Here is an 18,884-nt window from a genome sequence, read left to right on the forward strand (position 1 = left end):
GTGGTCCCATCACTTTGGGAGGCTGAGGCCAGAGAATGGCTTGAGCCCAGGAGGTTGAGGTTGCAGTGAGCTGTGACTGTGTCACTGCACTCCAGCCTGGGCAATAGGGTGAGACTCCATCCCCCACAAAATGAAAGAAAACAGCACAGAAAGTGCCATAACATTGGTTATTGTCCCTCAAATTATATGTCTTAATACTTAAGTTATTCCTATGTAGATCCTCTTTGCAGAAATTCTGCCCACCTAATCACCCAGGAGCGGTTCCACTCCCCACACACTCGGCAGGTGAACCGCATCTCCACGCGTCTCACACAGTAGAGGAGGAAGTGTGTCAGCTGCGCATGAGAAGAGTCAGCCAGGCAGACAGAAGAAAAAGGGCTGACCACTCAGAGGCGTTCCTCCTCCCAGAATAAAAAGCATCAAATCACTATTGATGACGCCCCTGAGGGCTTCTGTGGCCCTGAGGACAAAACGGAGCGTTGGGGTGCCCTGTGGCCTCCCGAGGCTTCCGGCAGAGATAAGAGCCCATGATCCTGCCTCCACTTGCGGCACAGGGCCTGCCCGGCGACAGCCGTCAGTTTGGGAAGTGAAGGATGACCAGAATATCTAGGGAGGAAGCATGTGAACATGCCCATTATACAGCAATCGGAACCCTAACCCTAACCACCCTATCCCTAACCCTAACCACCCTGTCTCTATCCCTATCCCTAACCATTCTAACCCTAACCCTGAACACCCTATCCCTAACCACCCTATCCCTAACCCTAACCACCCTAACCCTAACCCTAACCCATAGAGAATCACTCTGGGCCTGCCTGGCTTTGCTGAGCCGGAGCGTGTGAGTGCACCAGACCCACCCGCTCCGTTCTCTCTGGGCTCCTCCATCCTGTGTCTGCCAGCATAACTCACAGAACCACGCCCTCTCCTGCTCAGCCACCTCGACTTGCTAAGGGACCACAAAATGAACACAGCCTGATGCTACGAGCTGAGCCCGGTGCATCTGGGGTTTTCACGAGACGCTCTCCCCAGACAGCAAAGCTCTGGGTGCAGACAGGAGGCGTCCTGAGGCCAGAACAAGGATTGGGCAGGGTCTGGCGGTTGGCTTTCCCTCTGCTCACTGGTGACCTTGGCTCTCTTCCTCACTCTGCGACTGATCGCATGCTCCGGAGAAATGGGCTTCCTGTGCTGCTCCTGGGGTGCACGCCACTTTCCCAGGTCCCACATCCTATGGGTTCCGGGTCACAATTCATTTGTGCACTCTGCTGCTGCTGAACGTGGGGGCTGTTTCCAACTTTGGGCGTTCATGCAGGGAGCGGTGGCGAGCAGTTTTGCTGTGTCTCCCACCGCCCACCACATGCCCCTGTGTGGGGGACTCCTCGGGGCAGACACAGCCTCGGCTGTTCCCCTGCATCTCCCATGAGGGGTGTCGAACAGCCTGCACAAAAGAACCAGGTGCTGCCCTAGTCACCACAGGACACTTTCTGCAGAGTCCCTTGGGGCATGAGGGTTCTTCCCAGCGCCAGTCTGAGAAACAATAAAGCCCGAGGCAGGAGGAATCATGGCCCCATCCTATTCTAGGGGCCACGGCACCCCTTGGGGCCCCTCTCCAGACCTGGGCTGGACGGGCTGGCTTCCTGCCCAGCTCCAGGCAACTGGCATACACTAAGTGTGCAGCTTAGCCGGTGAGAGGAGGGCAAAACGTTCCCCACTTCCAAAATTAAGCACAGTTAACATCTGTTCTCACTGTCCCAGTTCCAGACATTTACCCAAGAAAAATGGGAACTGAAGTCCACACGAACAACTGTACACAATGTTCACTGCAGCCCCACACTGGAGCAACCCAACTGCACGGCAACAGGCGGACAGATAAACAGATGGGGCCTGCTGCTCGTCAGTGAAAAGGACTGACTGGGGACACGTGGGGCAACACAGGCCGACCGGGGACACACACGGCAACACGGGCCGAATGGGGAACACACGACAGCACGGGCCGACCGGGGACGCGCACAACAGCACGGGCCGACCGGGGACGCGCACAACAGCACGGGCCGACCGGGGACGCGCACAACATGTGCCGACTGGGGACACGCACAACAGCACGAGCCGACCGGGGACGCGCACGACAGCACGGGCCAACCGGGGACGCGCACAACAGCACGAGCCGACCGGGGACACACAGCAACACGGGTGAACCTCAGAAACACGGGGCTGCACGGCGAGCAGGAAACCCACCTCACCAGAGGTCTGGGTCTGGGAGGGCATGGCCCATGGAGGGGTGAGGGGACTTTGGGAGTGTTGGAGGTGGTCTCCCTGCTGAGGGCAATGGCAACACAGTCAACTGTGCCTGTCAGAGAGCGCCAGGGTGGACATGGAGATGTGTTAGCTTCCCCAGTGCAGATCAGGGCTCAGTATCTCATGGAGAAGGGGCAGGGATATTGAGGCTCTCTTCAGGGCATGCTGTAAGATTGAAAGTGCAGGGAGCTTTTAACACTCTGATCCCAAGGCACTTCCAGGGCCGGCGGCTTCCAGCCAGCCTCAAGCGCAGGCTCGGTTCTGGAGCTCCCTCCAGTGGTCATCGGTGGGGGTGGCACTTTCAGGGCCGAGCAACGCAACACAGGAAGGGCAAGAGCCCGGCAGAGAAGTCAGCCAGCTGGACCAGAGGAAGCTTCTCGAAAGGTGAGATGAGGCAGACACAACTCGGTGAGTTCCTGCCACGGCTTTTGCTGGCAGCCAGTGGCCGGAGGACAAGGAGAGCACGCCGTTCTGTTCCCGAACAAGACCGACGGCACTGCGGGATCTCCGCACAGAAAGCCCACCCTCCCCCAAGATTTCCCAGGCCCACAGGAGGAAATGGAAAAACTGCCCATGATCACGCGTGCAGCAACGGTGTGGCCACAGGTGTCTGTGCATCCAGCAGGGCCCCTACGGGACCCCCACGCCGCCTGACGCCACCTAGCAGATTTGGGGCCAGTCCAATTGGGGCCCATCTTAGCCGGCAGATGCCAGCTCCGGGCCATGCCGAGGGACAGGGGAGGAGAGGACACTGCCTGTTTTCAGGCGGCGAGGGGGAGGGGCCCTGCTCTACAGCCCTTCCCGCCCCCACAAACTGTCCCAGCAGAAGGAACCCATCCCTGGCCATTCCTTATAGCAAGTTGTGAAGTCCAGGACCAGACCGCAACGTGGGCAAAGCTGGAGGAGGGAGGGGGCTGGGAGGGTTCTACTTGCCCTTCTGCCTGTCTGTCCACAGGATGCCAAGAGGCTCCTAGACCACCAGGCCCCCAGACCCTTGGTACTGTGTCCCCAGCTGTTGGCCAGGGGCCTGCTGAGGAAGCTAATGCCCATCCCTAAGCCTGAGCCTCCAGCCAGGCACGAGGGAAGGCCCCACATGCCCTGGAGGTGAGGGTTTGGGGCACCGTCTTCACAGGCTGGACTGCATCCCAGGGAGGCTTCCTGCCTCTGGCACAATCACCGCCATGTCAGTCACAAATGCCGAGCCCCTGCCGGGCCCCGACACTGCAGCACACGCGTGGCCCCTTGCAAAGGATACTACATTGCTATCCCAGTGGGGTCTGCTTTTCTGTGGAGCTCAGGGGTCCCTCAAGTACCCGCCTTAGCAGAGGGCAAGCCTTGAGACACGGATCTTTGTCCGCAGGGCCCCACCGACTTCAGTACAGAACCCCTCAGCGCTGCGGTGGGTCACGGCATCCCAGTCTCCCTTCTCGGTGCTCATGCCACAGCCCTGATGTGGAAGCCAGAACCCACGTGTCAGTCCTGGGTCTGGCCATGACCTTGGAGAAACCACCCCTCGGACCTAGAGCCTTACGCACACCACTGTACCCACCGCCACTCTGCAGGAAGTGGGACAGGAGATATCTCCAGGGCTCTGGCAGCCCTGCTGTGGTGGGGTGTTTGTGACTGTTCCCGGGACATCAGCCTGAGAAACACACCCGGCTCTCCATAGTCATGCACATCTGGCTTTACCAAATCAGTCCTTGGTGAAGGAAATAACATATACAGTGGTTACTTCCAAGACAAAGTGTCTTGATTGGCTTAGGGCAGCAAACCACAGAAGAAACTGGATGTGCTAGGCCCCTGCCTGGATGGCCACTGCCTGCTCATCGGCCTCCCCCACGTTTCCCCCCAGTCCTTAGTTGCCTTCACCTAAACCAAAGAAGTTGAGTCTAAGATGAAAGTTTACCATCCTGCTGAATCGCTCGCCTTGTCTGTTCTTATCAGCCTACCCAGCCACTTAGGTCATAAGTCAAATACCTGAAGAGCCCCTGAAGAAACTACGATTGCAATGCACTGTGGGTTACAGCAAAATGCAGCAGGACAACCCTAAAGAAAACACCTAAAGCCCCTACCCAACAACATCCGGGAAGATGGTACTCAGCCTATGAGGAAATGGGGGAGGGGCCTGCCCACTAGGGGATAAATTGCTCGTTGTGACCCGTGCTGGGTGTGCCTGCCCATCAGACACCCAGACTTGCAAGACTGTCATTAAAAGCCTCACTTTCGGCCAGGCGCGGTGGCTCAAGCCTGTAATCCCAGCACTTTGGGAGGCCGAGGCGGGTGGATCACGAGGTCGAGAGATCGAGACCATCCTGGTCAACATGGTGAAACCCCGTCTCTACTAAAAGTGCAAAAAATTAGATGGGCATGGTGGCACGTGCCTGTAATCCCAGCTACTCAGGAGGCTGAGGCAGGAGAATTGCCTGAACCCAGGAGGCAGAGGTTGCGGTGAGCCGAGATCGCGCCATTGCACTCCAGCCTGGGTAACAAGGGCGAAACTCTGTCTCAAAAAAAAAAAAAAAAAAAAAAAAAGCCTCACTTTCACTGTTCTACAGGTCTCTGAGTCCATTCTTTGGGTTTGGATAGGTGAGTTTGTTTTCACATCAGCACATGGGAGGGCCCAGTCCCCAGGTGCAGTTCCCCACACGAATACTCACACACACTCATGCACACACACATGCACACACACTCATGCACACGCACACACTCATGCACATGCACACAGATACAGCCTTGAGACAGCGCTGCCAGAGCCAGCTCCACCAAGCAGCCCTCCTCTGGGGTAACAGGAGCCACAGGGCGGCCATGAGAGCAGATTCCACTGGCAGAGGCCCCCTGAACAGTGCTGTGCAAGGTGACACCACACTGACATTTCTGGTATCAAACCGAAGTCAGTCTTTTAATGTCCCTCCCGCATGTCAGTAGCAGATTGGGAGCAAAGGCAAGAAAAGCTGCTGAGAAACAGCTATGATGATAACACAGGCTTACAAATTCCTTTTTGAAAGAAACTTTAATAAAAAACGACCCACTGGTGAGCGGCGGAACAGGAAGCCGCTGTGGCCGCGGGCTCTGTGGCAGTAGGATTCGCTGTTACGTGCGCCCTAAGAGAAGCCAGAGCTCCTCCAGGAAAAGCTGATGTGCGGTGGGCCTGGGCATCGAGCACCAGAAATCGAGAGGAGCTGGAGGCTCTGGACACTGGTGCGGGCGGCAGGGTGGGGAGGCTCCCACTGGCCACACAATGCATTAAATTAAAAGAACAAAAACTGGTGAGTCCACAACGACTCTCCAAAGAGCAGAACGGAGAGGGAGGAAAGGAGAGGAGGAGAAGTGACATGGTGAGTCTTCACAGAAGCCACTGTATTCACAGTCTCCCGTGCAGGAACCCGTTCAGGAGACGCCAAAGGCACTGGGTGGCAGGAAAGCGCCATCTGCAGGTCCCATGCGCCGTCCCGACAGGACGCATTGTCAGGGAAGTCCTGCGATGCACGCCCACCTCAACCAAGTGACCACGTTCGGTGTCACCAGCATGGATACAGGCTGGTGTGGCATACCTGCGGGTGACGCCATGTATGGTAGGCTGAGTGAAGCCAGCCTAGGAAACCTCAGAAGACAGGCTTTGGAGCCCAAGACCAGACCCCCAGGCCCAGGCTGCATGGCTACAGCACGGGCTCAGCACCTGGTCAGCGCATGTGGGGAGGCTGCAGGACACAGCCAAGAGGGGCACCCAACAGTCACACAGGAGGGGCCAAGATGACCGCAGCCGTGCAGGGGAGGGGTGGAGAGGGCCAAGCACTCAGGACGGAAGAACCCTGGGCAAGGTGTCCACAGAAGCCTTAGACTCTGCCTAAGCAGGATCCAAGATGGCTTTCTGATTCCTAGACTACACCCAGACGCGCCTTTGCGCATAGGCCCCCGCACATCCCCATGGTCCCGGAGCCATAAGCATCCTGGTTGCCCATGGTCATCACACACTGACCACACACTGACCCGCCCATGATGCCTCTGCTGCCCTTCTTCTCTCGCCACCCCCACCTGCAGGGCATGTGCAGAGGAGGGCATGGAAAAGGTCCAAAGCACACATGACTGCAGCAAAGCTCATGAATGGCCTTGCACACTCAGTGGTGCAGACTTAGCTCAGCCGTGCCAGGCCCTGCACACTCGTGGGGCCGCCGCTGCTCCTTGGATTTCTAGGGCCAAACAGGGTCCAGTCAAGGAAGGGCTGTGCATCCTGTTGGTGCGTTGAGCCACATGATTACGCACATTTCATAATTAGACATGATCATCCCATCTGAGACACAGAGCTTTCCAGAGGATTCTGAGGGCTGAGGTTACTGCTTCCCTAAATTTTTCAGGGGCGACACCAGGGACACCAGCCAGGTCTGCAGCCCTCCTTGTAGAAGGGCTTTAGTTATGGAGTCAACTTCTTCTTACTTATTATTATTATTATTTTTTTGAGATAAAGTCTCGCTCTATCACACCCAGGCTGGAGTGCAGTGGCACAATCTCGGCTCACTGAAACCTCTGCCTCCTGAGTTCAGATTCTCCTGCCTCAGCCTCCTAAGTAGCTGGGACTACAGGTGCACACCACGATGGCTGGCTAAGTTTTGTATTTTTAGTAGAGCTCGGGTCTCACCATGTTGGCCAGGCTGGTCTCGAGCTCCTGACCTCAAGTGATCCACCTGCCTTAGCCTCTCAAAGTGCTGGGATCAAAGGTGTGAGCCTCGGCGCCTGGCCTGGAGTCAATTTCTTTAACCTTTACAGGACTGATGGAGTCTTCAAATTCTTCTTGGGTCACTAAGGTAATCTGTATCTTAAAAGAACCTGCCCAATACTGGCATACAGTTGATACAAAGTTCCCTTACTGTCATTCTGTTGTCTCCAGAAGGATCTGAAAATGTCCCGGGCCCCACCCACCAACCAAAACCAGGTCCTGAAACCCAGGGCTGGCCGCAGAGAGGAAGGCGCTCCTGTGACCTGTGTTTCTCATCCATTCTGCGGCTTCACACGGAAACACCAAAAACCCTCCTTTGGTGTGAATTTCAAAATAATTAAAGACAATGACCAGAGGCCAGAGGAAGGGAAGGGCAGAAAGCTTTCTAACCACACTGCCCTCCCACAACCTGTTCCACTCCTGTTTGGGAGACACGTGGCCAGCAGCTGCTCCCCAGCACGGGGGCGGCTCCTCCTGCACGTCCCAGGTGAGCTCCCACCCACCCCTCAGGCTCAGCTTCCCAACCTGTAATCCTGCTGGAATCCGTGGCTCAGCTGCCATGGCACTGACCTGCTGCTATTCAACAACTTAGAGCTTTCTTACCTTCTCACAACTCCCTGAGCCACTGTTTTCACTGTGGTTTCCTTCCCCAGCTGGTATGTGGTTCTTATGAAAACAGAAGGTCCGTGGGAAAAGTGAATGCGCTTGAATTCACCGCTGCTGTGACATCCCCTTCCCCTATCCTGGCACCCTTCTTGGGGTCCCACAGCACAGGACCTGGCAGCCAGTGTCTCGACACTGGGGAACATATTCCTCCCTCCCATCCAGGGGCAGGTCCAGCCTGGCAGGTGCAGGGCCAGCTCCAACAAGTGCTTTCTAAACTGCAATTTCCTCATCTACAAAAGGACAATCCCAACGACAGAACCCTGAGACAGGGCTGCATGAACTACAACCAAGTGGTGTTTACAGCAGCACACGGCACTCAGCAGATCAGAGGCGCTCAGTGACCACAGCCACAGTGACCATCAGCATGGCAGAAGGGGGCAAGGAAGCAGTGCTGCAGACGTGGAGCCAACCTGAAAACTGCCCTCCTCGGAAACGCTCTGTCCAAGAACCTGCAACTCCCCAAGGTGTCTGTGTCCCATGGCCCCAGGCCCCATGCTCTGAGGTCGCAGGGGCGTCCGAGGCCAGGAGGGGCGCTGAGGAGATGCAGAGGAAACAGCATAGCAGCTGGGGAGGTGGCAGCCATGAGGCCTGCGCCTGGGATGCCACACAGCCTGCTGACCAGCCACCCAAAGGACCCGCACCTGCGTCATCAGCTCTGCCGATCAGAGAGCAGAGGGTAAGGCGGGTGGAACCCAGGGTGGGTACAGAGCTGAGCACAGGACAGACATCCCTCCAGCCTGGCAGCCACCTTTGTCATAAGCAGGAAGACGCATGAGCCGGGGGGCTCCTCCTTGCGACTGCAAATATGTGGGCTGTGGGAGGGCAGTGGAATGAACCAAGGGCAAAACAGTCTGTGGAGGGCGCCTGCAGAATCCCAGGACCAGCCTTGCCACAGCCTCCGCCCAACACACCCCCTCCTCTGGCCTCCCTGAATTCTCCTGAGAACCAAATGTGGGAGAGTTATGGCTCCTAGGCCATCTGAGCAGTGACAAGCTGGAAGTATGGTTAGAAACAACCATTTGAGGGCTCTAGAAGCCAACTGAGGTCACGCAACAAATCAGGTCATGTTTATTAAAAAAATCTCCTGATCTCCGGTAAGAACAGCAGAGTCTGAGTCACCAAAGCCTGGGGATGTCACTCTGCAGGGCACCCCACTCTTAGCTCCAGTGGTCGAGTCCACCAAGCCAGGATAGGTCCAAGGACCACAGGGCAAAGCAACTCACAGTGGAGCTCGGGAAGACCCACGCCTGGGGCCCTGTCAGAAACCACGGGGGTCTTGTGACGAGCAGTTTAGGAAGGCCAACATGGCAGAGTCAGGGATGCAAATTGGCTGGAACAAGCATTCAGACCCGCTAGAAGGGTAGGAGAAGCACTGCAGCCTGGAGCACACCAGGGGTGGGCATCACCAGGGAAGAGCACGCCAGGGACGAGCATGCCAGGGAGGGGCATGCCAGGGATGGGCATCACCAGAGAGGAGCACACCAGGGAGGAGCATGCCAGGGAGGTGCACGCCAGGGATGGGCATCACCAGGGAGGAGCATGCCAGGGGTGGGCATCACCAGGGAGGAGCATGCCAGGGAGGAGCACGCCAGGGAGGAGCACCGCCAGTGAGGCTGTGAGGGGCACCACTGTGAGGGGCACCGCCTTTCCTGGGCCTGCATGGTGCTCAGCAGGCGGTGGTCAGGGACCTCTCTCCCAGGCACGGGCTCTGAGGAGGAGTGCCCCTGCAGCACTGGTGCTCTCCTGTGGATGTGCTGTGCTGGGAGACTGCAGGTGGGCTGGGTGAGGTGCAAACAGGCCTGAGAGGGTTCCCCTAGCATGGGCAAGCGTCATCCACAGGGCATGAGCACCAGAGAGAAATGTAAAGAACATCTACACTTGTGGTTTCCAACAGGGCTGGCCCTGGGAAAAGCCACAGAGGAAGGGAAGCTCGCCCTGAATTAATGTCCGAGATCTTTTCCTCCACTTGGCAGGGCTCTCTGCCTTCAGGGACCGGGGGCCTCGGCCAGGACTCTTCCCAGCCCAATGCTGCAGCCTTCTCAGCAAAGCTGGGGGAGGGGAGCATGGGGACGCACGTCGGCCTTGCCTGGCTGTGGAGAGGACCTGCTTCTAGCAGCACCTCCTACACAGCCCATGCCTGACCCGTGGGTGAAGCTCCAGGTGCAGGCTTGCAGGGCGGTCGGCAAGGGGCTGGCCCCTGCTCTGCAGATAAGACTCAGGTTACCTGATATGCCAGTCCAGAGCTCTTGCTGTTCTGTATACCCTGTTGTTGGGGGCAGAGGGCTGAGCCCCCTGTCTGGGTTGAATGCCAACACTGCCCCTTGGCTGGGGACTGTAGGAGGGGCTCCAGGGAAAGCACTCTTGCACTTCTGGAGGCGTGAGCACTGCCCCTGGTCTTCTTGGTAGGTTTCAGATCCCATTTGTCCACTCTGGTAATGGCTGCTCTCTGCACCCTCAGGTGACCGGTGCATGAGTACACAGCGTCTTTTCCGTCTGCAGTAATAACCTGGCTGCCTCCGACCTAGGGCCAGCGTGCATTTTCCCAGGTCACACGCCAAACCAGATGCTGCCTACATGCAGTGAGTGTGGTAAATGGCTTCACACCAGATTCCTGTCTTCCTTACAGAATTCTAGGTTTTCTGCGCCTATTTTCAGTGAGCACAGAACATCTGAAGAGGGGACAGGACAGAGACACGGGCACACCTCAGTGCCACAGCTGGGCTTTGGCAGAGGGAAGGCTTTGTGCACTTTCTCCAGGAAGCCGCAGCCCCACCAGCACGGCCTCTACCTCCTCTGCAGCCACCCGCCCTCTGACTGCTGGGCGTGTGCGCGGGGAGATGGGAGCAACCTCACAGAGCTGCCAAGTTTCTCTCTAAAATCAAAGCTTCTCTATACTACAGATTGGCCCCGTTAAAGAAAAGACAAGACAGTGTATTTTTGAAGCGTTTGGGACTGGAAATGACTTAAGATGCACAGTGGTCCTAGTCCTGTCTCCGAAGATGGAGCTGGACGAGGTCTGCAGGTCAGAAGACACGTCAGGGGCTTGGCTCAGCTGCCAGACACACAGCTATGGTGGGATTGCAGTCACAGGGCAAGGAGGTGGAGGGTTCGTGTGGCAGAACACAGGGACACTTGCTTCTAGCGGGCACGTCTGGAATGCGTGTGTTTTCACGGGGCACCAAACCCGAAATGGAGGATACCAGCTGTGGGGGCTGGGGCCCAGGCACATCGGTGTTTCCACCCACAGGGTGAAGGCCCCAGGGGACCTGGGTTGAAACTTCCGCAGCAAGGAGAGGCCCCAGCCAGGCTCCGCACGAGGTGGGCACTGTGCTCGGGTGTGAGTCCTGTGCAATGCTCCTGCACCCCACACCCCGTGACCACAGGCGAGGCCTAACACCCACAATGCCAGGTTCCCCTCATCTCCTCAGACTCTCACCAGGATACCCATGATTGGGCCCAAATGCGCTCCTGGGGCTTGGCTAGTCGGCCAGGATTGCAGGCGATCAGGTGAAAACCTGGGCTTTACCACCTTACCCCATGCGGGACTCACAGCCAGGCCAGGGCTCACTTGCCCGCTGGGACTCTGGGACAGTGCCTGCTCCAGATAGAGGCTGGGAGCTCCGTTAAGGAAACGTGGAGTGGGGTAGGACCTGTGGCTCACCCGTTTGGCTCTGGCTGGCCAGGTGTCCCTCAAGCCCCAGTTCCCTCTTCCCCCAAACACTCAGCTCCAACCCCCACCCCCGCCATCCCAGCTGGTCAGGGATCTATCAAGGCTGTTGGTGAATGGCCGGCTGAGGAGGTGGGGAGGCCTGTGGAGGAGGAGGGCTGGGGCCATGAGGGCCATCAGGGCACGAAGGTGGCTATGGGAGGAGCAGGAAGCCAAGAGCGGCTAACAGTCCTGCCAGGTCCTGCCAGGGCAAAGCAGCCAGCAAGGGGTGGCCACCGGGATCTCAGTCCTGACAGACACCTTCGCCAGGCGTCTGTGGAGCCATGAAATCCTGGCTGCCAGGGCTGAGACCCTCCCGCCTGCTGCCCAGGCCAGGCTCTCAATCTCAGGGGGCCTCTGGCTGCACACAGTCCATGGCAACAGGAGTGGGGTCAGTCCAGCCCACGGGGCCAGGCACCCACTGAGCTGCGTGAAGGAGTGCTGATGGGCTCACACGAAGTGGCCTCCATACAAGGGAGGGGAGGCGACACAGCCTGCACTGGGCAGACAGGGCCACGGGCAACCCAGTGGGGCAGAAGCGGCCGTCTCTAATGAGCTCTAGTCCTGTCCTGCTGACTCAGACCTGCTCTCGGCACCATGGAACAGCCAGGACAGTGGGCCAGTGGGAAGGGCTTCTCCCGGGCAGGGGAGGGGCTGTGTGTTGCTTCTGGATATGAGGACAGTGGGAAGGGCCTCTCCTGCGCAGGAGAGCGGCCATGTGCTGTTTCTGGGCACGCTGCTGCTGAGGAGGGAAAGGGGAGCTGGGAAGCCCCAGGATTTCTCAAGGGAAGGTCAAGTGTGATGCATGGAGGCCCAGGGCCTTGGTCCGTCTTCACTGAGAGTATAGGGGTGCCGCAGGTATGCGCTGGGTCTCCCGACCCAAGTGAGAAGCAAGATGTGCCCAACCTCCACCTCTGGATGGACAGAAACACATCCCGCAGCCTTCGCCAGGGTGAGGCGGCAGTGGAGAAGCAACCACAGCCAAGGCTGTGTTCTGAGGCCTTTATACCATGAAGTATGAAATTTACACTCCCAAGCAACTAGAGGCTGAGACCCGAGGGCCCACAGGGACAGAGCTGAGGCCGGGGAAGGGCGGCCAGCAGACCTCCACAGCCATCCTGGGTCCCCAGGCAGGTAATGCCCGGCTGCTTGTCTGCTGTCCGCCTCCCTACGTGGGCACCCCAAATCACGCAAGAGAACTGTGATCTCAAAAGTTCACGCTGCTTCTGCACAAAAACAATAACGTGTGAACCACCCTGGGAAGATGTGTAAAACAAGAGTAGGCCTGGAAAGGATCTATAAAAGCAGTTCAGAAACCGCTCAACTGTCCACCTAGGGGAAACGGTTTCGTGAACTACCATCACAGCACTGTAATTACTTATCCATTAAAAATGATGATAAAACCCAGGAAGACGCCCGGAAAACATTCAATAAACCAATGTGCTGAGCGAATCTGCAGAACTCCCGTCCACGCCCAGAGCAGACGCATGACGGGAAGTGGGGTGGGGGCAGCAGCTCCTTTGAGGCGCCCATAGTGGGCAGGCCCTGGCCAGGGCTGGGAGGCCCCAGGGGCAGGGGTGATACCTGGATGCCCTCCAGGAGGCACCGGCGACCCACAGGAGACACCAGCCCTCATCACGGGAGTCCCCTGTCTCCCGGCTCTGGGGAAGCAGCCTGGAGAAGTGGGACCCACGCTTTCTAGAACCACTCTGAAGGGCTGTTGAAGGAGCAAGAGCCAATGCTACCCATAAGAACACATAATTCTCAAGGACCTGGCTTCAGGGTGCTCCTCAGGCCCCCAGCCTGACCTTGGCAGCCCCTCTGCACAGCTCGGGAGTGAGTCCCACAAACTTCCAGCTTTTGGCCCGAAACAGACTGTGCAGAGTTGGCCCCTCTTCCCGGGGAACTCCGGGGCTCAGTAAGACCCTTTGCTTTCACTGAAGTTAGAAGTACAGGTTCTGGCGGGAACGCAAAACTGAGTGGTCACTTTGCTGGCTTCATATAAAGCTTAATGTGTACTCACTGTAAGAACCAGCAATGCCTAATCTTGGGGATCCACCCAAAATAAAATTTACGCTCACATGAAATCCTGTATGCAGACATTCAGAGCAGCTTTGTAACAGACAAAATCTAGAAGGAACTCAAGTGTCACCCCCACGGCGGATGGACACAGACTGCGGCACAGCCTACTGTGCTTAGCAGCTAGCAGGCACGGCCACGCAGCTCACAACATCACGCACGATCTCAAGTGCAGGAGGCAGGGGACGGCCAGGCTCGGGGGCTCCAACGCACAGGTGCCACCGTGTGATGGGTTGGGGAGTCTGATCACGGGAGCAGAGCACAACCACGCGGTGTTGGGTTGGGTGGAAAGAGGGGCGGACTACCCAGGGACGGGCAGAGGAGTCTGGGACGGAATGGTTTCGCGTGCTGCCTGCGAGCGCAGTGCTTCTGTGACTAGATGCCTCTGTGGTGTGTGCCAAAAGGAGTATTTTACCACATGTACATTTTAAAAATGATCACTAAAAAAGTCCAGGTTCTCAGCCAAAGCACCCAGGCTCAGACTGCGGTCACATCATTAAGTAGCTGAGTACCAGCAGCAATGACCTCATCCCTCTGACTCCATGACCTTGACAGCAGAGGGTCCCGGTCAATTATATACAAAGTGCCCCACATGTGGGAAGCTCTCAGTGAGAGAGGGGGCCTGAGAGTCTGACCTGGACCCTGCACCTTGGCCCACTCTGCTTGCACTGCCTTTAGGGGTAAGATAGGGGAGAGGGTGCCAGGCTGCCAAGGCCCAGGGTGCAGGGGGCCAGGTGGGAAGAACAGGAAGGCCAGCCAAGTGGGAGACGGCACGGGCCCTGCATGTCACCTAGGCTGCAGAGTGGCAGCAGTGGAGGAGTGGGGAGCACGTCTCCCACCCAGCAGCCCAATAAGAGTGTGACCTGTGGCTCCCAAAGGGCTGGGTCCCTCCCAGGATGCCCTCATTCAGGGCCACCAGCGCCAGGAAACTGTGCCGGGCAGTGCCACATAGAGAATGGCTTGGTCCATCCCAGTGTGCCGTCATCCAGGGCCACCAGAGCCACCAGGGCGGGGAGACTGTGCTGGGCAGTGCCACTGAGAGATGAGCTCAGTCTCTCCCAGTGTGTCACTGTCCAGGGCCCTCAGGGTCATGGGCTGTGCTGGGCAGTGCTGCTGAGAGATGGGCTCAGTCCCTCCCAGTGTGCCGTTGTCCAGGGCCCTCAGGGCCGGGGGGCTATGCTGGGCAGTGCCGCGGGAGACAGGCATGGTGCCCAAGCTGGGTGGGGGCTCTGCTCCACCAGACTGACCTTGCCAGGCCTGGGACTTGAGAGGGCTTCTGGGATAACTATGAGGACCCCTCTCTCCTAAGACCACCAGTCAGGTTCATGAAAGGTAGGGGAAGAGGAGCCTGTCTGGGGCCACTTGGAATTCTTCCCTTTCCTTGTAGAGCCTGGGCAGAAGAACCACAATAAAACCTAAGTACAAACACACCAGCTTTAGCAGGGCATGGCAGTAAGGGGGCAGCCCAGAGCAAAGGGGAGCCAGAGAGCCTGGGCTGGCACCCGCCAGGCGGATGGGGAAGCTGAGACCTGGCGCTCAGGTCAGGCGTGCGCTGTTAGGTAGCGGGGCACCAGGAGCACTGGCCTCATCCCACGCACAGCAGGCAGGCTGTACAGCCAGAGCCAACCCTGCCTAGGAACCAGGGAGCCCCTGACCCAGACGAGGCACAGCTTTGGGGAGGGACAGGGAGGCCTCTGAAAGCCATGGCCTCCTTCTGCCTGTGCAGGGCTCCCTCCTGTACACAAGAAAAGCCCAATCATAAGCAGAAAGCAGGCAGTGGCCTTCCCCTCAGCTCCAGACTGTGCTCTTGAGGCCAAGTTCAGTTGTGTGTCTGCCCCCTCCCCCCACCCACTGGGTGGCCAGGCCTGGCTATAACCGCATGGGAGAGCAAGGTGGACCCTGCAAGCAGGGACAGCACCTGATGGCAACATCCCCAAACACCACGACACAGGAGCACACACTCCCACACGAAGGTCTAAAGCTGATGGCCACCGGACGGGACATCTGGACAGCCTCACTTGGCCTTCAGATTTGCAGTCCATGTTGAAAAGATCTTTTTCCAATTTGCCTGAATTAAACAAACATTCCAAACCACTTCCTCTCAGTCTGGCCACTGTCCTTAATTCCATGCCACTCGGAGTCCTGGGAGCTACTTATCACCGCTGAGTGCAGGCAGATATTCCCTCACGGTGAGAGGGCCAGAGCACTCCTGCACAATGTGTGACTCCACAGCGCCCTGCCGGTCTGAGGGAGGGTGGCAGGGGCGAGGGGCTTGTGTGCGAACACTGTGAGGCACACCATGTGGGACCCAAGGGCACAGTGTCCATGGGGCTCGAGAGCGCACTCCTCACGGGCCGTCCGGCCAGCCTGAGCTACCCAGAGCAGGGGGCTGCTCCATCCCAACTTAAAAACGAAGTGAATGGGGTTGAAGAGGTGGCCGGGATGCCTGCTGCTTCCAGAACAGTGGGCTTCACGACTCAGATCGAACCAGATGCACTCAAGGACCCAGGGCATCCCGCAGGTGCCTTGCCACGACTGCGCTCACCTGCATCCATCTTGTGCCTGCACTGTGTGCATCCGTCTCCTCGGGCAGCTGCACAGGGGTCTGTAGGTGTGAGGGCACACGTGTGTGCTGAAGCACAGCCTTGCTCATGGGTCAGGCCAGCTGATGCACACGGTGTGACCGCAGACTGCAAGCACCAGCTCAGACGCAGACAGCCAGAGCAAGTGTCTGGCGCTCTTCCCGGCGTGTGACAGCTAGAAGAGCGTGAAGTGAGACGGACGCACATGGGCACAGGCACGGCAAGGTTCCTGCGGGACGCCGGCGGCCAGTCTGTATGTGCGGCAGCCTATGTAAGTAAGTGGTGAACACGTGTCTCCAAACACGCAGCAAAGTCTGGGGGCACACTGTTCTAGCTGTCACACGCCAGAAAGAGCACTGGACACTTGCTCTTGCTCTCTAGTCTGAGCTGGGTGCTGTGGTCTGTGGTCAACCCTGTGCACCGGCCTGGCCCGCCACCAAGGCTGTGCTTCAGCACAACGTGTGCCCTCACGTGGGGAGCCCATCCAGGCCACGGCCCCTCCTGGAGCCACAGTGACGCCTGTGGAGAAGGCAAAGGTCGGCTGTGGGGCAGGCCTGCCTCCCAGCATCCGCTAAAGTTCTGTCTCCAGAGTTACTGCCTTTAACATCCTCTCAATACACAGCACCACTGTCTCCCAGACTTGTCGACTATTGTAGTGAAAATTTAAAAGGAAAGAGGGAATATTTGCATGGAAACGATTTCAGTGACAGGATGGGCTTGCAGAGGTCTGTGACTATCGGCACCACTGGTAACAGTGCTGGCTCCAGGGACACACAGCACAGCTGCCAGGAAGTGGCCGCCCTCAGGGTCAGGAGGCCGCAAGGTCCAGGCGTGGGCGTGGCAGCTGAGTTCCCAGTGCTGTCTGAGGAGCGCAAGAGCTCCCTACGAGAGCACAGGGCTGGTCAGGTTTCTGCACCGTCTCTCTGGGCGCAAAAGCCAACTGCAAACACAAAGGCAACCTAGCCACCAGATTCCATCTCCACAAAAAACACAAAACTTAGTCAAACATGGTGGCACATGCCTGTAGTCCCAGCTACTCAGGAGGCTGAGGTAGGAGGATTGCTGGAGCCTGGGATGTCGAGGCTTCAGTGAGCTATGACTGCACCACTGCACTCCAGCCTGGGTGACATAGAATGAATGAATGAATGAATGAATGAATGAATGAATAAAGTTAAAAAAAAAATCTCCATCTTTTCTGACATTGTTTGCAGAAAAGCTAGTAACATATGAAATACAAAAATACAAGATACAGTAATTCATCTTACTCCAAAATGTACATTATCATCCCTGCTGAGTTTAAGCCGAGATTTTCTTGGCTTAATGCAGGAAAGAAGAGTGTGAGGGGAGGATGCCTGCCCCCACCCAGCTTCGTGAAACCTCCCCCTCTCACAAATCCAACCTTAAGGACTGTTTCAGTGTTCATTTGCAAACTAAAGAACAAAAGCATATCTTTCGTGAGCTGATCTTTTCCCTTTTTATGTATTTGCTGTATTTCTTCAGAACAAGGATCTGGGGCCTCTAGGTTAAGGAGCTCCTGTGACATAAGATTAAAATGGTACAGGCTTTCAAAGGAACCCTCCTCTCACTTCATTCCTTCGGTTACTCTCTTATATCCATAAAGCCTCGATATGGCCCACGTGCAGGTGCAGGTGTGGTCACTGCAAGCCCACAACGGGCTCAGCAGAGAAGTCAACGACAGGGCTGGGAGAATCTGGAAGGAAGACAGGTCCATTCTCCTGGAATGACCCAGACAGGCCAGAGAAATAGGAAGAGGGCTGAGGTGTCCCAGCGAATTCCTCACCTTACTGTGATCATGACGAAGTGTCAAGCGGTGCACATTTCCCCACGCATCTGAACTGCATGCCCTCCTTTAGAGAGCATGGGCTTTGCTTGGTGGGCAGCTCTCTCCCTGCAGAGGAGAAGGACTCTCCTGAGGGCTGTCTCTGGAGCTCTGCTACTGAGAATCCAGGGTCGCCTAGCCTCAGGGGGCTGGCTTTGCCTTAACACTTAAGGGGAGTCCTTCCTGGAGTCATCCACGCTATCTGGGGAGCTGGATCCAGGGCAGCTCTGTATAAGCCTGGCTCACCATCGGCTGCTCTGAAGCTGGGCTTCGGAACCTCCACACTCTGCCTCCATGGACTCAGCGCACGACGCCAGCAGACTGCCATCCTGGGTGCGGGGCTCCTTCTCAACGTGGTGCCTTTCCTGACAGTCCCAGCCCCCTCGGCCTCTTGGAAATCCAGCCTCTGTCCCTGCAACCTAGCCGGTCACACTGGTGGGCTCAGAACCCCCCGACCTGGGCTGCAAACCAAAGACTGCAGTGGACAGGGAGGGAGGCCTGGCCTGGCTGGTTTCCCTCACCTCAGAGATCAAACCTCGCACTGCTCACTGTCTGAAAGTGGTTGGTTCCTGTTATTACATTCAGTTTTCCTGGTTATGGCAGGAGAGCAGTTCCCTGAGGTGACTCATGGGCAGAGGGAGCACCGACATTCATTTATAAATACACCGATGACATGCCAAGGCTCATTAGTTTCACAACCAAATGAAGTGACAAGCGTCCACGAGTGCCCAGGGCTCCTTGGGAAATGGCTGGCCCTAGGGAAGGGCAGGAGAGGCATTGAGGGGCTGGAGAACAACCTAACCGATTTCTGAGTATCTCGGCTGAATGAATTGTTTTAGAAATCCAATCACAGAAATGCAAATGGGTGGTTCTCACATAGTTTCCTTACAGCAGTGGGACCCTTTCTTTAAACAAAAGCTTTTAAGGGTGCCAACAGGCGAAACATTTAATACGGTCTCTCATGATGAGAGTCGGGGTATGGGGGGGCCCGATTGCTGGGGCCTCAGA

General features: G+C 57.2%; 1 protein-coding gene across 3 annotated transcripts in view; it reads right to left on the reverse strand.

The window, feature by feature from the left end:
- CHLSN (cholesin) overlaps window positions 1-18,884 on the reverse strand; it is a 130,765-nt gene that overhangs the window by 51,419 nt on the left and 60,462 nt on the right. The window lies entirely within an intron of this gene.

The sequence above is a fragment of the Saimiri boliviensis genome, chromosome 1, assembly GCF_048565385.1.
Source record: "Saimiri boliviensis isolate mSaiBol1 chromosome 1, mSaiBol1.pri, whole genome shotgun sequence".
In the NCBI taxonomy this organism is placed as follows: Eukaryota; Metazoa; Chordata; class Mammalia; order Primates; family Cebidae; genus Saimiri; species Saimiri boliviensis.